Source organism: Pongo abelii, chromosome 2 (genome assembly GCF_028885655.2).
Source record: "Pongo abelii isolate AG06213 chromosome 2, NHGRI_mPonAbe1-v2.0_pri, whole genome shotgun sequence".
Lineage (NCBI taxonomy): Eukaryota > Metazoa > Chordata > Mammalia > Primates > Hominidae > Pongo > Pongo abelii.
The window spans coordinates 91,020,299-91,034,417 of NC_085928.1; the positions used below are offsets into that span (position 1 = coordinate 91,020,299).

At 35.2% G+C, this 14,119-nt stretch overlaps 1 protein-coding gene and 1 long non-coding RNA gene across 2 annotated transcripts in view; one reads left to right on the plus strand and one right to left on the minus strand.

The window, feature by feature from the left end:
• The window catches only part of LOC129058563 (uncharacterized), an 86,355-nt gene extending 73,636 nt beyond the window's left edge, over window positions 1–12,719 (plus strand). The window contains exon 3 of the long non-coding RNA XR_008523733.2: window positions 12,591–12,719. This is a non-coding gene — a long non-coding RNA (uncharacterized LOC129058563). The remainder of the gene's footprint in view (window positions 1–12,590) is intronic.
• SYNPR (synaptoporin) overlaps window positions 1–14,119 on the minus strand; it is a 340,575-nt gene that overhangs the window by 300,489 nt on the left and 25,967 nt on the right. The gene's annotated exons all lie outside the window — the stretch shown is intronic.

A 14,119-nucleotide genomic window follows, 5' to 3' on the forward strand; every position in this document is an offset into this window, starting at 1 on the left:
TACGAACTCACCAACCATCTGCTGCCTTCAAGAGGCTCACCTAACATATAAGGACTCAAATAAACTTAAAGGATCGGAAAAAGGCATTTTGTGCAAATGGACACCAAAAGTGAGCCGGGGGTAGCCATTCTTTTTTCAGACAAAACAAATTCTAAAGAAACAGCAGTTAAAATAAACAAAGGGACATTATATAATGGTAAAAGGCCTTGTCCAACAGGAAATTATCACAATCTTAAACATGTATGCACCTAGCACTGGAGCTCCCAACTTTATAAAGCAATTACTAACAGACCCAAGAAATGAGATAGAAAGCAACACAATAATAGTGGGGGTCTTCAATACTCCACTGACAGCACTAGACAGGTCAACAAAACAGAAAGTCAACAAAGAAACAATGGATTTAAACTACATCTTGGAATAAATGTACTTAACAGATGTATACAGAACATTTCATCCAACAACTGCAGAATACACATTCTATTCAACAGTGCATGGAACTTTCTCCAAGACAGACCATATGATAGGCCATAAAATGAGCCTCAATACTTTTAAGAAAATTAAAATAATATCAAGCACGCTCTCAGACCACAGTGGAATAAAACTGGAAATCAACTCCAAGAGGAAACTTCAGAACCATGAAAATACATGGAAATTAAATAACCTTCTCCTGAATGAGCATTGGGTCAAAAATGAAATCAAGATGGAAATTTAAAAATTATTTGAATTGAATGACAATAATGATACAACTTATCAAAACCCCTGAGATACAGCAAAGGCGGTGCTAAGAGTGAAGTTCATAGCCCTAAGCACCTATATAAAAAAGACTGAAAGAGCACAAACTGACATTCCAAGGTCACGTCTCAAGGAACTAGAGAAGCAAGAACAAACCAAGCCCAAACCCAGCAGAATAAAGGAAATTACCAAGATCAGAGCAGAACTAAATGAAAGTGAAAGGAAAAAATACAAAAGATAAATGAAACAAAAAATTGGTTCTTTGAAAAGATGAATAAAATTGATAGACCATTAGCAAGATTAACCAGGAAAAGAAGAGAGAAAATCCAAATAACCTCACTAAGGAATGAAACAGGAAATATTACAATTAACACCACTGAAATACAAAAGATCATTCAAGGCCACTATGAACACCTTTACGCCCATAAACTAGAAAACCTAGAAGAGATGGATAAATTCCTGGAAAAATACAGCCCTCCTAGTTTAAATCAGGAAGAATTCGATATCCCGAACAGACCAATAACAAGCATTTAAATTGAAATGGTAATTTAAAAATTACAAACAAGAAAAAGTCCAGGACCAGATGGATTCACAGTAGAATTCTACCAGACATTCAAAGAAGAATTGGTACCAATCCTTTTAACACTCTTCCACAAGATAGAGAAAGAAGGAACCCTCCTAAATTCATTTTATGAAGCCAGCATCACCCTAATACCCAAACCAGGAAAGGGCATAACCGAAAAAGAAAATTACAGATTGATACCCTTGATGAACATTGACGCTCCTTAACAAAATACTAGCTAACTGAATCCAACAACCTATCAAAAAGATAATCCACCATGATCAAGTGGGTTTCATAACAGGGATGCAGGGATGGTTTAACATATGCAAGTCAATAAATGTGATACACCACATAAACAGAATTAAAAACAAAAATCACACAATCATCTCAATAGACTCAGAAAAAGTATTCAACAAAATCCAGCATCACTTTATAATAAAAACTCTCAGCAAAATCGGCATACAAGGGACATATCTTAATGTAATAAAAGCCATTGATGACAAACCCACAGCCAACATAATACTGAATTTGGAAAAGTTAAAAGCATTCCCTCTGAGAACTGGAACAAGACAAGGATGCCCACTCTCACCACTCCTCTTCAACATAGTACTGCAAGGCCTAGCCAGAGCAATCAGACAAAAGAAAGAAATAAAGGGCATTCAAAGCTGTAAAGAGGAAGTCATACTGTCACTATTTGCTGACCATATGATTGTTTACCTTGAAAATGCTAAGGACTCCTCCAGAAAGCTCCTAAAACTGATAAAAGAAATCAGCAAACTTTCCAGTTACAAGATTAAAGTACACAAATCAGTAGCTCTTTTATACATCAACAGCAACCAAGCAGAAAATCAAATCAAGAACTCAACCCCTTTTACAATAGCTGCAAAAAATAAAATAAAATACTTAGAAATATACATAACCCAGGAATTGAAAGTCCTCTACAAGGAAAACTACAAAACACTGCTGAAAGAAATGATAGATGACACAAACAAATGGAAACACATCCCATGTTCATGGATGGGTAGAATCAATATTGTGAGAATTACCATACTGCCAGAAGCAATCTACAAATTCAATGCAATCCTCATCAAAATACCACCATCATTCTTCACAGAATTAGAAAAAACAATTCTAAAATTCATATGGAACCAAAAAAGAGCTCACATAGCCAAAGCGAGACTAAGCAAAAAGAACAAATCTGGAAGCATCACGCTACCTGATTTCAAACTATACTATAAGGCCGTAGTCACCAAAACAGCATGGTACTGGGATAAAAATAGGCACATAGACCAATGACACAGTATAGAGAATCCGGAAATAAACCCAAATACTTACAGCCAACTGAACTTTGACAAAGCAAACAAAAACATAAAGTGGGGGAAAGGACACCCTTTTGAACAAATGGTGCTGGGATAATTGGCTAGGCACATGTAGGAGAATGAAACTGGACCTTCATCTCTCACCATATAAAAAAATCAACTCAAGCTGGATTTAGATGATTTAGGACTTAAACCTAAGACCTGAAACTATACAAATTCCAGAAGATAAGATTGGAAAAACCCTTCTACGCATTGGCTTAGGCAAGGATTTCATGACCAAGAACCCAAAAGCAAATGCAATAAAAACAAAGATAAATAGCTGGGACCTAATTAAACTAAAGAGCTTTTGCATGGCAAAAGGAGCAGGCAGCAGAGTAAACAGACAACCCACAGAGTAGGAGAAAATCTTCACAATCTATTCATCTGACAAAAGACTAATATCCAGAATCTACAATGAACTGAAACAAATCAGTAAGAAAAAAAATAATCCCATCAAAAAGTGGGCAAAGGACATGAATAGACAATTCTCAATAGAAGATATACAAATGACCAACAAACCAACACACATATGAAAAAATGCTAAATATCACTAATGACCGGGGAAGTGCAAATCAAAACTACAATACCACCTTACTCATGCAAGAATGGCCATAATCAAAAGAATCAAAAAACAGTAGATGTTGGCATGGATGCAGTGAACAGGGAACACTTCCACACTGCTGTTGGGAATGTAAACTAGTAAAGCCACTATGGAAAACAGTGTGGAGATTGCCTAAAGAACTGAACTACCATTTGGTCCAGCAGTCCCACTACTGGGTATCTACCTGGAGGAAAATCAGTCATTATTTGAAAAAGATACTTGCACAAGCATGTTTATAGTGGCACAATTCACAATAGCAAAATCGTGGGACCAACCCAAATGCCCATCAATCAATGAGTGGATAAAGAAACTGTGATATATATATATATGGATATATATATAATGGATATATACATATGGATATATATATAATGGATATATACATATGGATATATATATAATGGATATATATATATGGATATATATATAATGGATATATATATGGATATATATAAAATGGATATATATATATGGATATATATATAATGGATATATATATGGATATATATAAAATGGATATATATATGGATATATATAATGGATATATATATGGATATATATATAATGGATATATATATGGATATATATAATGGATATATATATATGGATATATATATAATGGATATATATAATGGATATATATATGGATATATACATAATGGATATATATATATGGATATATATATAATGGATATATATATGGATATATATATAATGGATATATATATATGGATATATATATATAATGGATATATATATAATGGATATATATGTATGGATATATATGTATGGATATATATATAATGGATATATATATATGGATATATATATAATGGATATACATATATGGATATATATATAATGGATATACATATATGGATATATATATAATGGATATACATATATGGATATATATATATGGATATACATATAATGGATATATATATATGGATATACATATAATGGAAATATATATATGGATATACATATAATGGATAGCTATATATGGATATATATATAATGGATAGATATATATGGATATATATATAATGGATAGATATATATGGATATATATATAATGGATAGATATATGGATATATGTATGGACATATATATAATGGATATATATATATGGACATATATATAATGGATATATATATGGACATATATATAATGGATATATATATGGACATATATATAATGGATATATATATGGACATATATATAATGGATATATATATGGACATATATATAATGGATATATATATGGACATATATATAATGGATATATATATATGGACATATATATAATGGATATATATATATGGACATATATATAATGGATATATATATATGGACATATATAATGGATATATATATATGGACATATATATAATGGATATATATATATGGACATATATATAATGGATATATATATATGGACATATATATAATGGATATATATATATGGACATATATATAATGATATATATATGGACATATATATAATGGATATATATATGGACATATATATAATGGATATATATATGGATATATATATAATGGATATATATGTATGGATATATATATAATATATATATGGATATATATATAATGGATATATATATGGATATATATATAATGGATATATATATGGATATATATATAATGGATATATATATGGATATATATATGATGGATATATATATGGATATATATATGATGGATATATATATATGGATATATATATGATGGATATATATATGGATATATATATGATGGATATATATATGGATATATATATGATAGATATATATGTGGATATATATATGATGGATATATATATATGGATATATATATGATGGGTGTATATATATGGATATATATATGATGGGTATATATATATGGATGTATATGGATATATATGTGTATTAATTTCTGTTAATTCATTCCTTTTTATGGCTGCATAGTATTCCATTGTGTGTGTATATATGTGTGTGTATACACACACACATATATACACACATACACACCCAATGGAATACTACGCAGCCATAAAAAGGAATGAATTAACAGCATTTGCAGTGACCTGGATGAGACTGGAGACTTATTCTAAGTGAAGTAACTCAGGAATGGAAAACCACACATCGTATGTTCTCATTTGTTCTTATGTTCTTATATGAGGGAGCTAAGCTATGAGGATGCAAAGGTGTAAGAATAATACAATGGACTTTGGGGACTTGGAGGAAAGAGTGGGAGCAGGGTGAGGGATAAAAGACTACAACAGTGCAGTGTATACTGCTCGAGTGAAGGGTGCACCAAAATCTCAAAAATCACCACTAGAGAACTTACTCATGTAACCAAATACCACCTGTACCCCAATAAAAAATAATACAATAATAAAAAAAATCAGATCAACCTTTCTTCAACTGAAGTGGCCACTTAAGTTAGGAAGATACTCATTCATTTATTCATTCTTTCAACAAATGTTATCAGTATCTAGGACTCTGTGAGACCCTGAATGTATTATTAGATGAGTGATTGAAATAGAGTTTCTGCCCTTATGAAGTTGCTGTTTGTGAAGGAACCAGGCAATAACAAAGGAACAAACCAGAATCCAATGGTTTCTGTTGTGGTCAGTGCTACAAGCATGTTGCAGAGATATCCACTGAGATGGTCACAGAGGCAGTCATAAAGGGAGGACATCTAAATGCAGATTTGGAAAAGGAGACTCATCCCACCCTGGGGAGAGTGGAGGAAAGAATATTCCAGAGCAAGAGCAAGAGTCCTAAGGCAGGAGAGAGGTTGGGCTGTTTAAGAAACTGAGATGAGGCCAGTGGCCCTGGTGTGGAGCAAGCTTTAGGGAGCTTGGTGCAAAAGAGTTGGGTGGGGCTGTGCCAGCATGGAAGAGGCAGGGATCCCAGAACACAACGGACAGGTCATCATAAGCAGGATAAGGAGCTTCTTCCATTACGTCAGGAAGGAAAGAGGAAAGCATGTGGGTAGACACAGGTAAGTCATGTAAGTGGGTCTGGCTGCAGGAAGTTGAAAGAAATGACTTTCTCTTTTTTTTCTGAAAGTAGAAAATGAGCGCATCTGCTGACAGGGAAGGGAAAGATGGATGTAGCTGAAGTTTAAAGAGATGTGGCAGTGTTTGAAATAGCCCCACTGAAGAACTAGGGAAAGAGAGAGAGAGGGAACATGAGCAAGAGAGATAGCTGACTAAGGAAATAGAGATTGCTGAGCAGCACCTAGGTCCCAACTGGTAGGAGGCTGTGAATTTATAGTTTTAATAATAGAAATTTAAGTCTTTGGCCAGCAGGTTATAGAACTGCAAGTATGGTCTCTCTTATTTATGTAAAATCGTATGCATATATCTTGGAGCACATAGGCAAAGAGGGATGTCTAGAAGAAAATTCACCAACATGTCAAACAGTAGCTACTTAAGGGTTGAGTGATTTTTAAATGTATACATTATTCTTTGTTGTTAGAATTATTTATTATGACTCATTTCGTTGCCAGATTTATTTCATTTTTGCACATTAGAATTTGTCATATTGCTAATGGAGGGGGATTTAGAGCATCACAGATTTCTAGGTTCTAAAAGGGACCATCTTGCATTACCCTCTCCTTTAAAGATGAAGAAAGTGAGGCTCAGAAGGCAGAATTTCCTTCTTTAAAGTTTTAGATGAATTAACTACAAAGATGGGTATGTCTTAGGTCTCCTAATTCCTACTCAAGGTTCTCTCCTCTATGTTTTGCTGAGTTCAATAGGGTATTAAATTTAAAATAATACATAGAAGACTATGTTTAATATGGATATTGAAAGCACTTTTTACATAATGACATAACCTGTTTGATGACAATACTTCAAAGTATTCACATATGTACTTATATATACACACACATACAGATATATACATACACACACAACTTTAAATCCAGATTGCATTCTCTGCAGCAGTGGTCCCCAACCTTTTTGGCACCGGGGACTGGTTTCATGGAAGACAATTTTTCCATGGACGGGGTGGTGGCAGGGAGATGGATGGTTTTGAGATGAGACTGTTCACCTCAGATCATCAGGCCTTAGAGTCTCATAAAAAGCGTGCAACCTAGATCCCTCACTTGCACAGTTCACAATAGGGTGAATGCCGCTGCTGATCTGACAGGAGGCAGAGCTCAGGCGGTAATGCTCATAGTGGTCTGTGGCCCGGGGGTTGGGGACCCCTGCTCTACATTATCTACTTTTATAGTTAAAAGCTGGCTAAAACTTTCTCTAGATTCCACATCTAGAATTTCCATGGAGAAGTTGATCTGGTTATTCCCTTACCACAATTATCCCCATTATCAGCCAGTGGTTGTCAGGGGAACAGATAAAATTTCCCAAACTGACAATTGAGATTCACAAAATATATTACATGTCATTTGTTTTTATATTGAGATATTAAAGGGAAAATCATAACTAATTAAAAACAGCAAGAAAGCAAATAGATTATTAACCAAAACAACAACAACAAAAAGCCACCACCTTCTCCTGGCATCTATTCATTCACTAGTACACATTCAACTTGACATATCTGATTTTTTGAAAAATGTAGGAAGGACACCTGTATTAAATGACATCTATGTGTTTTCTGAGTGGTTTTAAGTTAACAGGACACACTGAGAGTACAGGGAACAGCTCATTAATATCCCCTCTAACACATTAGTATAAGTGTTTTTAAGCCAAGCATCCAAAGCAAGATACTCTTAGGGTCTAAGCATGCACCAGGAGTCTCCTTTCTGATTTCTTTCTGGGAAGCCAACCCTCCTGACTTTCAAGCCATGTGGTTCATATAGGGCTCCACACCTTGTTCTAGGGCTGGAATTCAGACCCAGGTCTCAGCCAGCTAGTGCTCCCAGAGTAACCTCAGGATTGGCTCTGTGTTGGACATGAGAGGCCATCAGAGCCATTGGGACAGCATGAATATTTTTCTGAGGCCTTGGAGCAAGGAAAGATATTCTTCCCACTGGCCTTGGATCTGAGAGGACATAGGCTGAGGCTGCCATAGTCATCTTGACAACATCAGCAAGAATCTATGTGAAATAGGAAGCTACACAGGTGAAAGCAGACCTGAAAGACTGAGAAAAAAAATGATGAGGTTAAAAGTATGAGATTTCCAATTTTTAAAGATCAAAATTGCCAAATAATTTTAAATACATATGGTTCAACTCAGTCAATTCTAATGACTATGATTTGAACTTCCAACCTAAAGCCAGTTATATCCTTGGACTTCTCAATCATGTAAGCCAATAAATTCCCTCATATGTAGGGAGGTTTGCATCCTTCACTTTTTTAATTGGATAAAAACAATAAGAGTCTACTTTCCTCCTCAAATCTGTCTTCTGAGAAGAAAACAAAACAAATAAGGAGACCAAAGGTGAGAGAGATGAGAATGACTTTGTCTCCACTATACCAATGGAAAAAAGAAGAGTATACGAGGCAGTTGGGAGGGATTCTGGGGTGGGGAGTTGGAGGCAGGAAGCTTGCAGGGCTTGGTAGTGGGTAGCTCTTCCCTAAACTGAGCTGGGTATGGAGTCTCTGCTTGAGAAAATATTTACTCAGCCTGAGGACTGAAGAGTGGGTACACAGAAGAGGGCTTTAAATTCAGTCTGTTGTCAGGCAAATACCGTCTCAGACAGCCACAAAGCAGGCAGAAGATGGCCACTTTACTTATTTGTGTTATACACACAATGCATATGCATGTCTAGGAAACTAGAACCCCAGTAGTTTGTAGGATAGAACAAAGACTAGGATAAAGTGAGTAGCACAGAGAGAACTCTGGAGTAAGCAGTGTAGAGGGTGCTTCTTGAGTATTCAGCAGAGGAGTGGTCAGCACATGCATGTGAGAAAGCTGCCCATGTCTAGGAGAGGACCACCCAACAGATTAGATGGGGGAATATCTGATGCTCACACAGGGCTGGGGTCACCAGCCAGAATGGAAAACCTGTCACTCACAGGCATTATGTAGAAGACCCAGAAGGGTCTTGCCTCAGAAGCAGGGAGTAATTAGCACTAGACTAAACACCTCTCTGGTCCTACTTAACAAATATTACAAGTAAGACCTGAACAAATGGAACAATTTCCAAATAATTTAACTGATTCTCAGAATAAAGCTTAATAATAGTCATAGAAATTTTTAAAATCCAGAATCAAGCAAGGTAAAAATCAAAATATCTGGTATCCAATCAAGGATGAGCAAACATGCAAACACACAGGAAAATACAACCCACAATGAGGAGAAAAATCAATTGAAATTGATCCAGAAGAAAAATAGATGTTAACATTAGCAGACAAGGACATGAAAACAGCTGTAACTGTATTACAGATGTTCAAGAATGTGAGTAGAGACATTTGAAGATAAAAACAACCAACCAACCAAAACCCCAAATTGAACTTGTAGGGCTAAAAACTGTAATTTCTGAAGTTGAAAATAGATTTGGTAGAATTAATTACAGATTAGAAGTGCAGAAGAAAAGATTGGTGAGTTTGGAAACATAGCAAAGGAAACTATCCAAAATGAAACACAGATAGAATAAAGAATTTAAAAAATGAACAGCACATCAGTGATCTGTGGGACCAATTCAAGAAGCCTAATTATGAGAAACTGAAGTTTATAGAAGGGGAGGGCAAAAAGGAAATTTGGAAAATAATGATCGAAACTTGATGAAAACTATAAAATTTATAATTTAATGAAAATTCATAATTCAATGAAAATTATAAAACTATAATTCTATGGATCAAGGAAGTCTAATGAATTTCCAGGCACAATAAACATGAAGAAAACCATACCAAAGTACATCATAGTTAAATTGTTCAAAGCATATGATAAAGAAGAAAATCTTAAATGCACCCAGGGAGAAAAAACACATTATGTACAGAGGAACAAAGATAAGAATTACAGAAAATTTCTTGTTAGAAGCAGTGCAAGTAACAAGACAGTGGAGCAACATCTTTAAAATACTTAAAGCAAAACCCCTTGCAATCTAGAATTTGATACCCAACAAAAATTTCTTTAGAAAACAAAGATGACATAGACTTTTTCAGACATAATAAGGCTGAAAACATATACCACCAACAGACATACACTACAAAAGATGTTATAGAAAGTCTCAAACAGAAGGCAAATTATTTCAGATGAAATGTGGATCTGTACATAGAAGTGAAGAAGACTGGAAATGGTAATTAAGTAATTTATTATGTCAATTATATCTCAATCGAGTTGTTAAAAAATAAAATAGGTGTAAGACAATAAAATTTGCTTGAGAACATCCGTTGAATATCTGCTATATGTTTGATATTTTGTGTTGATGACATCACCATTAATTAGATATATTTCTTGTTCTAGAATATCTTATAGACCACCCACAATAAATGAGCCCACAATAAAAAGTTCCAACAATTACAAAGCAAACAAACAAAAAATAGTTAAGTTTCTTTTCATCTCTCAACTTAAATGCCAAAGCAAAATTAGGGATTTATTCAAGTATTTCTTGTATTTAATTCATACCCAGACCCTCTTCTTCCTATTCCTTTTTTTCTAATGTTACTGAAGATTGTCTTCCTTTTCTCTTTGTCCTTCAAAGTCCTTTACTTGGATAAAAATCCTTATTCATTATTTTCCTCTAATGTGAGCAAGATTAAAAGCCATGAACTATGTTCTTCTCAAGTCTGATATCAGATCTCTATTAGTCCCTCAGTACCAAATGCAATTAGACGAGAGTCCATGTTTTTTTCTCTAAAGCAGCTTTCTAAATAGGCTTCCCCCTAGGAATCTTTTCGACACAGAAATTCTCACTTCATCTCAATGTGTGACCTCTTTTATGAAAACTTAGTATATGAAAATCAAAATTTACAGAACTTGTAAATTGAAGGAGGATTATCTGAATTAGAAAAGACTCATGAAAATTTCCTTCAACTTTAATGAAAAAATAGATTATTTGACAGAAAGGCTGAGGTGAGGGGATGGCAGGGAAAGGAGGGATGGTGAAACTGCCTGCTACAGGCTGACAAAGCTGCTAATTAAAGAGCAAGCCAAGAGGAGAAGGAAACATTGCTGAAATTACAACGTCAGTCAACGCTAAAATATGAATGTATTATTATTACACAGCTTCTGGGGAAACATTAAGGAATGAAGGAATTAAAGTAATCTCAGCACTTTGTTAATAATAGTAGTGACCATTTTAAAAGTGATTTTTCAGGAAGACACTTGGTTTGAATAGAAACTTCTCATTTAAGAAGGTGGTAAGGGTGATGGGGAACGTAATATAGGAACCCCATCATATAAGAACTGGGGATGGGAAGTCAGACTGCCTGAGTTTGAGTCCTGACTCATTCTTGTAATTTGTGTGTGACTCCAGGTGAATAACTTACCCTCTGGGCCTGTCTTTCCTCATCTGCAAAATGCAGACAATAATTCTATCCCCTCTTCTGGATTATTGTGAAAACTAATTGGACACTGTAATATCCAACATTGAATAAAGTGCAAGATTACTTTCAAATACAGCTACATGAGTATATTGAGAAAACTCACTAACGAGAGATGCTTTCACTCAGCACAGTGCCTAGCACAGACCAAGTATTCAGTATACGACAATTATTATTCTTATTGTCTCAGAAACTTCTTCCAGTTATTCTCTTTACCAAGGAGAATGTACATTTTATAATTTAAGAAAACAAGCACAATGCAAAGATGACAGTTGAAAAAAAAGGCAAAGCTCAAACACCTCTATCCCTTCCCTAGACCAGTGGATGTGCCTTCCTGAAGTCTAAGCCAGGTTGATGCCAAACTGATGATTAACATCATCTGCCTCCCAAGTGCAAAACCTTTCATTTGTATGAACTCCATCTAAAATTGGGCAAAGAAACTTAATCCTTTTCAAGGATAAGGGAGAGAGAGCTTTGATTGATTTCTTTGCAGTTTGAAGTCATAATTAAGCATATTGAGTTCTCTGCTAACTTTGATCTTTATCATTATAATGAACTCCTTGGTAAATTTTAATGGACCATCTACAAACTAATTTTATATTGTTTTTTTTTTAATCACTGGTAAATCTGATAGAAAGAGGCAGGATATGTATCAGTGAAAATTCCTAGGGATCTGTCAGTAGGCTCTGCTGGTGAAAGAGCTGTCAGAAAAGAAGCCACCTGCCTTAGTACAGCCATCCTATTTATAATGACAGCCTCTTTAATCTTTCAGGAGTGAGGACCACAGGATTGCTTTAAATTCAAACATATTGAAAGGGAGCATATGGAGAATCCTCTCCAAAGAGTGATGCTTTCTTCCTTTCCCCAAAGGCTTGTTCCTGTGGGCTGCAGTCAGCTGGTACCTGAACCTGAAGTGACACCTCGAATCAAGGAGCCTGACATACATTCATGAGATGCATAAGACAGCAGTCCTTGCCTCCTGGGACTTACAAAAGATGAAAAAGGTACAAATGTTACTCTTATAAGATGCTGTAAAAGAAAAGGTGCTTTGAGAATCCAAAGGCTCTTGGGTTAATGGAGGAGAAGCTGAAAATTTGTTGGAGATGGAGAAGTGGCATCTAAACTGGGCCTTGAAGGATGGGTTAGACACTGGCAGGTGAAAATGCAGAGATTGTGGTGGATGGGGCATTTCTGTTGCAAAGACTGGCATGGGAGGACACTGAATGACCAAATATGGTTTTAACATCTTTAGCCATTTTGCCAGGACTGAGGGATTTCTTGAGACTCATGACTTTCCATTTTAGAACCAAGAAAGTCCATGGCAATCCAGGATAAGTTATCATTCTAGGATATGCAAGAAGGGCTGGAAGGGGTTCTGAGAGTATCTAACAACTCGATTTGACAAGGGCGGAGTTTCTGAGAGGTAGTATGTCGGTAGGACACCTGCATCTCAAATACCTGGGATGCTTGTTACAAATAAAAATGCCTAGGCCCCACCCCTAATGTACTAAATCAGAATTTCTGGCGGTGGGACTGAAGTGTATATGTATTAAAGAATTTCTCCAGGTTGTTATTTATCACAATGTAGTTTGAAAACTGGTAGAAAACATAAAATTTTTGTAAGGGAAAGAGTCTAAAACAAAAACCTCATATATGCACTGCTTAAATATTCAACAAGCTTTCAATTGTTTGGAGTACAAGGAATAAACTCTTTTTCCTGTCATAATGCTTATTGGTTGTCAACTGCTGTGTAACGAATTTGTCCAAAAATTAGCCGCTTAAAACAGCAAACATTACTATTCACATAATTTCTGAAGGTCAGGGATTAAGTACTAGTTTAGCTGGATGGTTCTAGCTCAGGGTATCTCATGACATTGCAGTCAAGCTGTCAGCTTGGGCTGCAGTCATCCCCAGGCTCAGATGAAGCTGGAGAATATACTTTCAAGGTCACTCATGCAATTGTACACAGGCTCATTCCCTCCCTGGCTATTGCCTGGAGGCTTTAGTCTCTTGCCTCATGAGCCTCTCCATCAGGCAGACCACCAAATCAGTGCAATGTGGGAGGGGACTGCATAAAGATTTGAATACCAGAAGGGCACTGGGATCATCTTGGAGGGTAGCTACTACATGTCATTCCCAAACTGCACACATTATATAGCTCTGGAAACTGAGGCTCCGATAGAATATAACTTTCTCCACTGTTCTATAAGTAATATGGCAAGCCAGGACTGAAATCAAGATCTGTTTGAACCTCAACTTGTACAAAATCTTTTAGGTTTGCAGGGATACTGGTTTGTCTCATTGTCGTGTAATGTAATTATAGATTTAACATTAAGATTAATATTAAATAAAATTAATTAATCAAATAAAAGAACAGAAATTTAGCTTCTAAAAAGGCA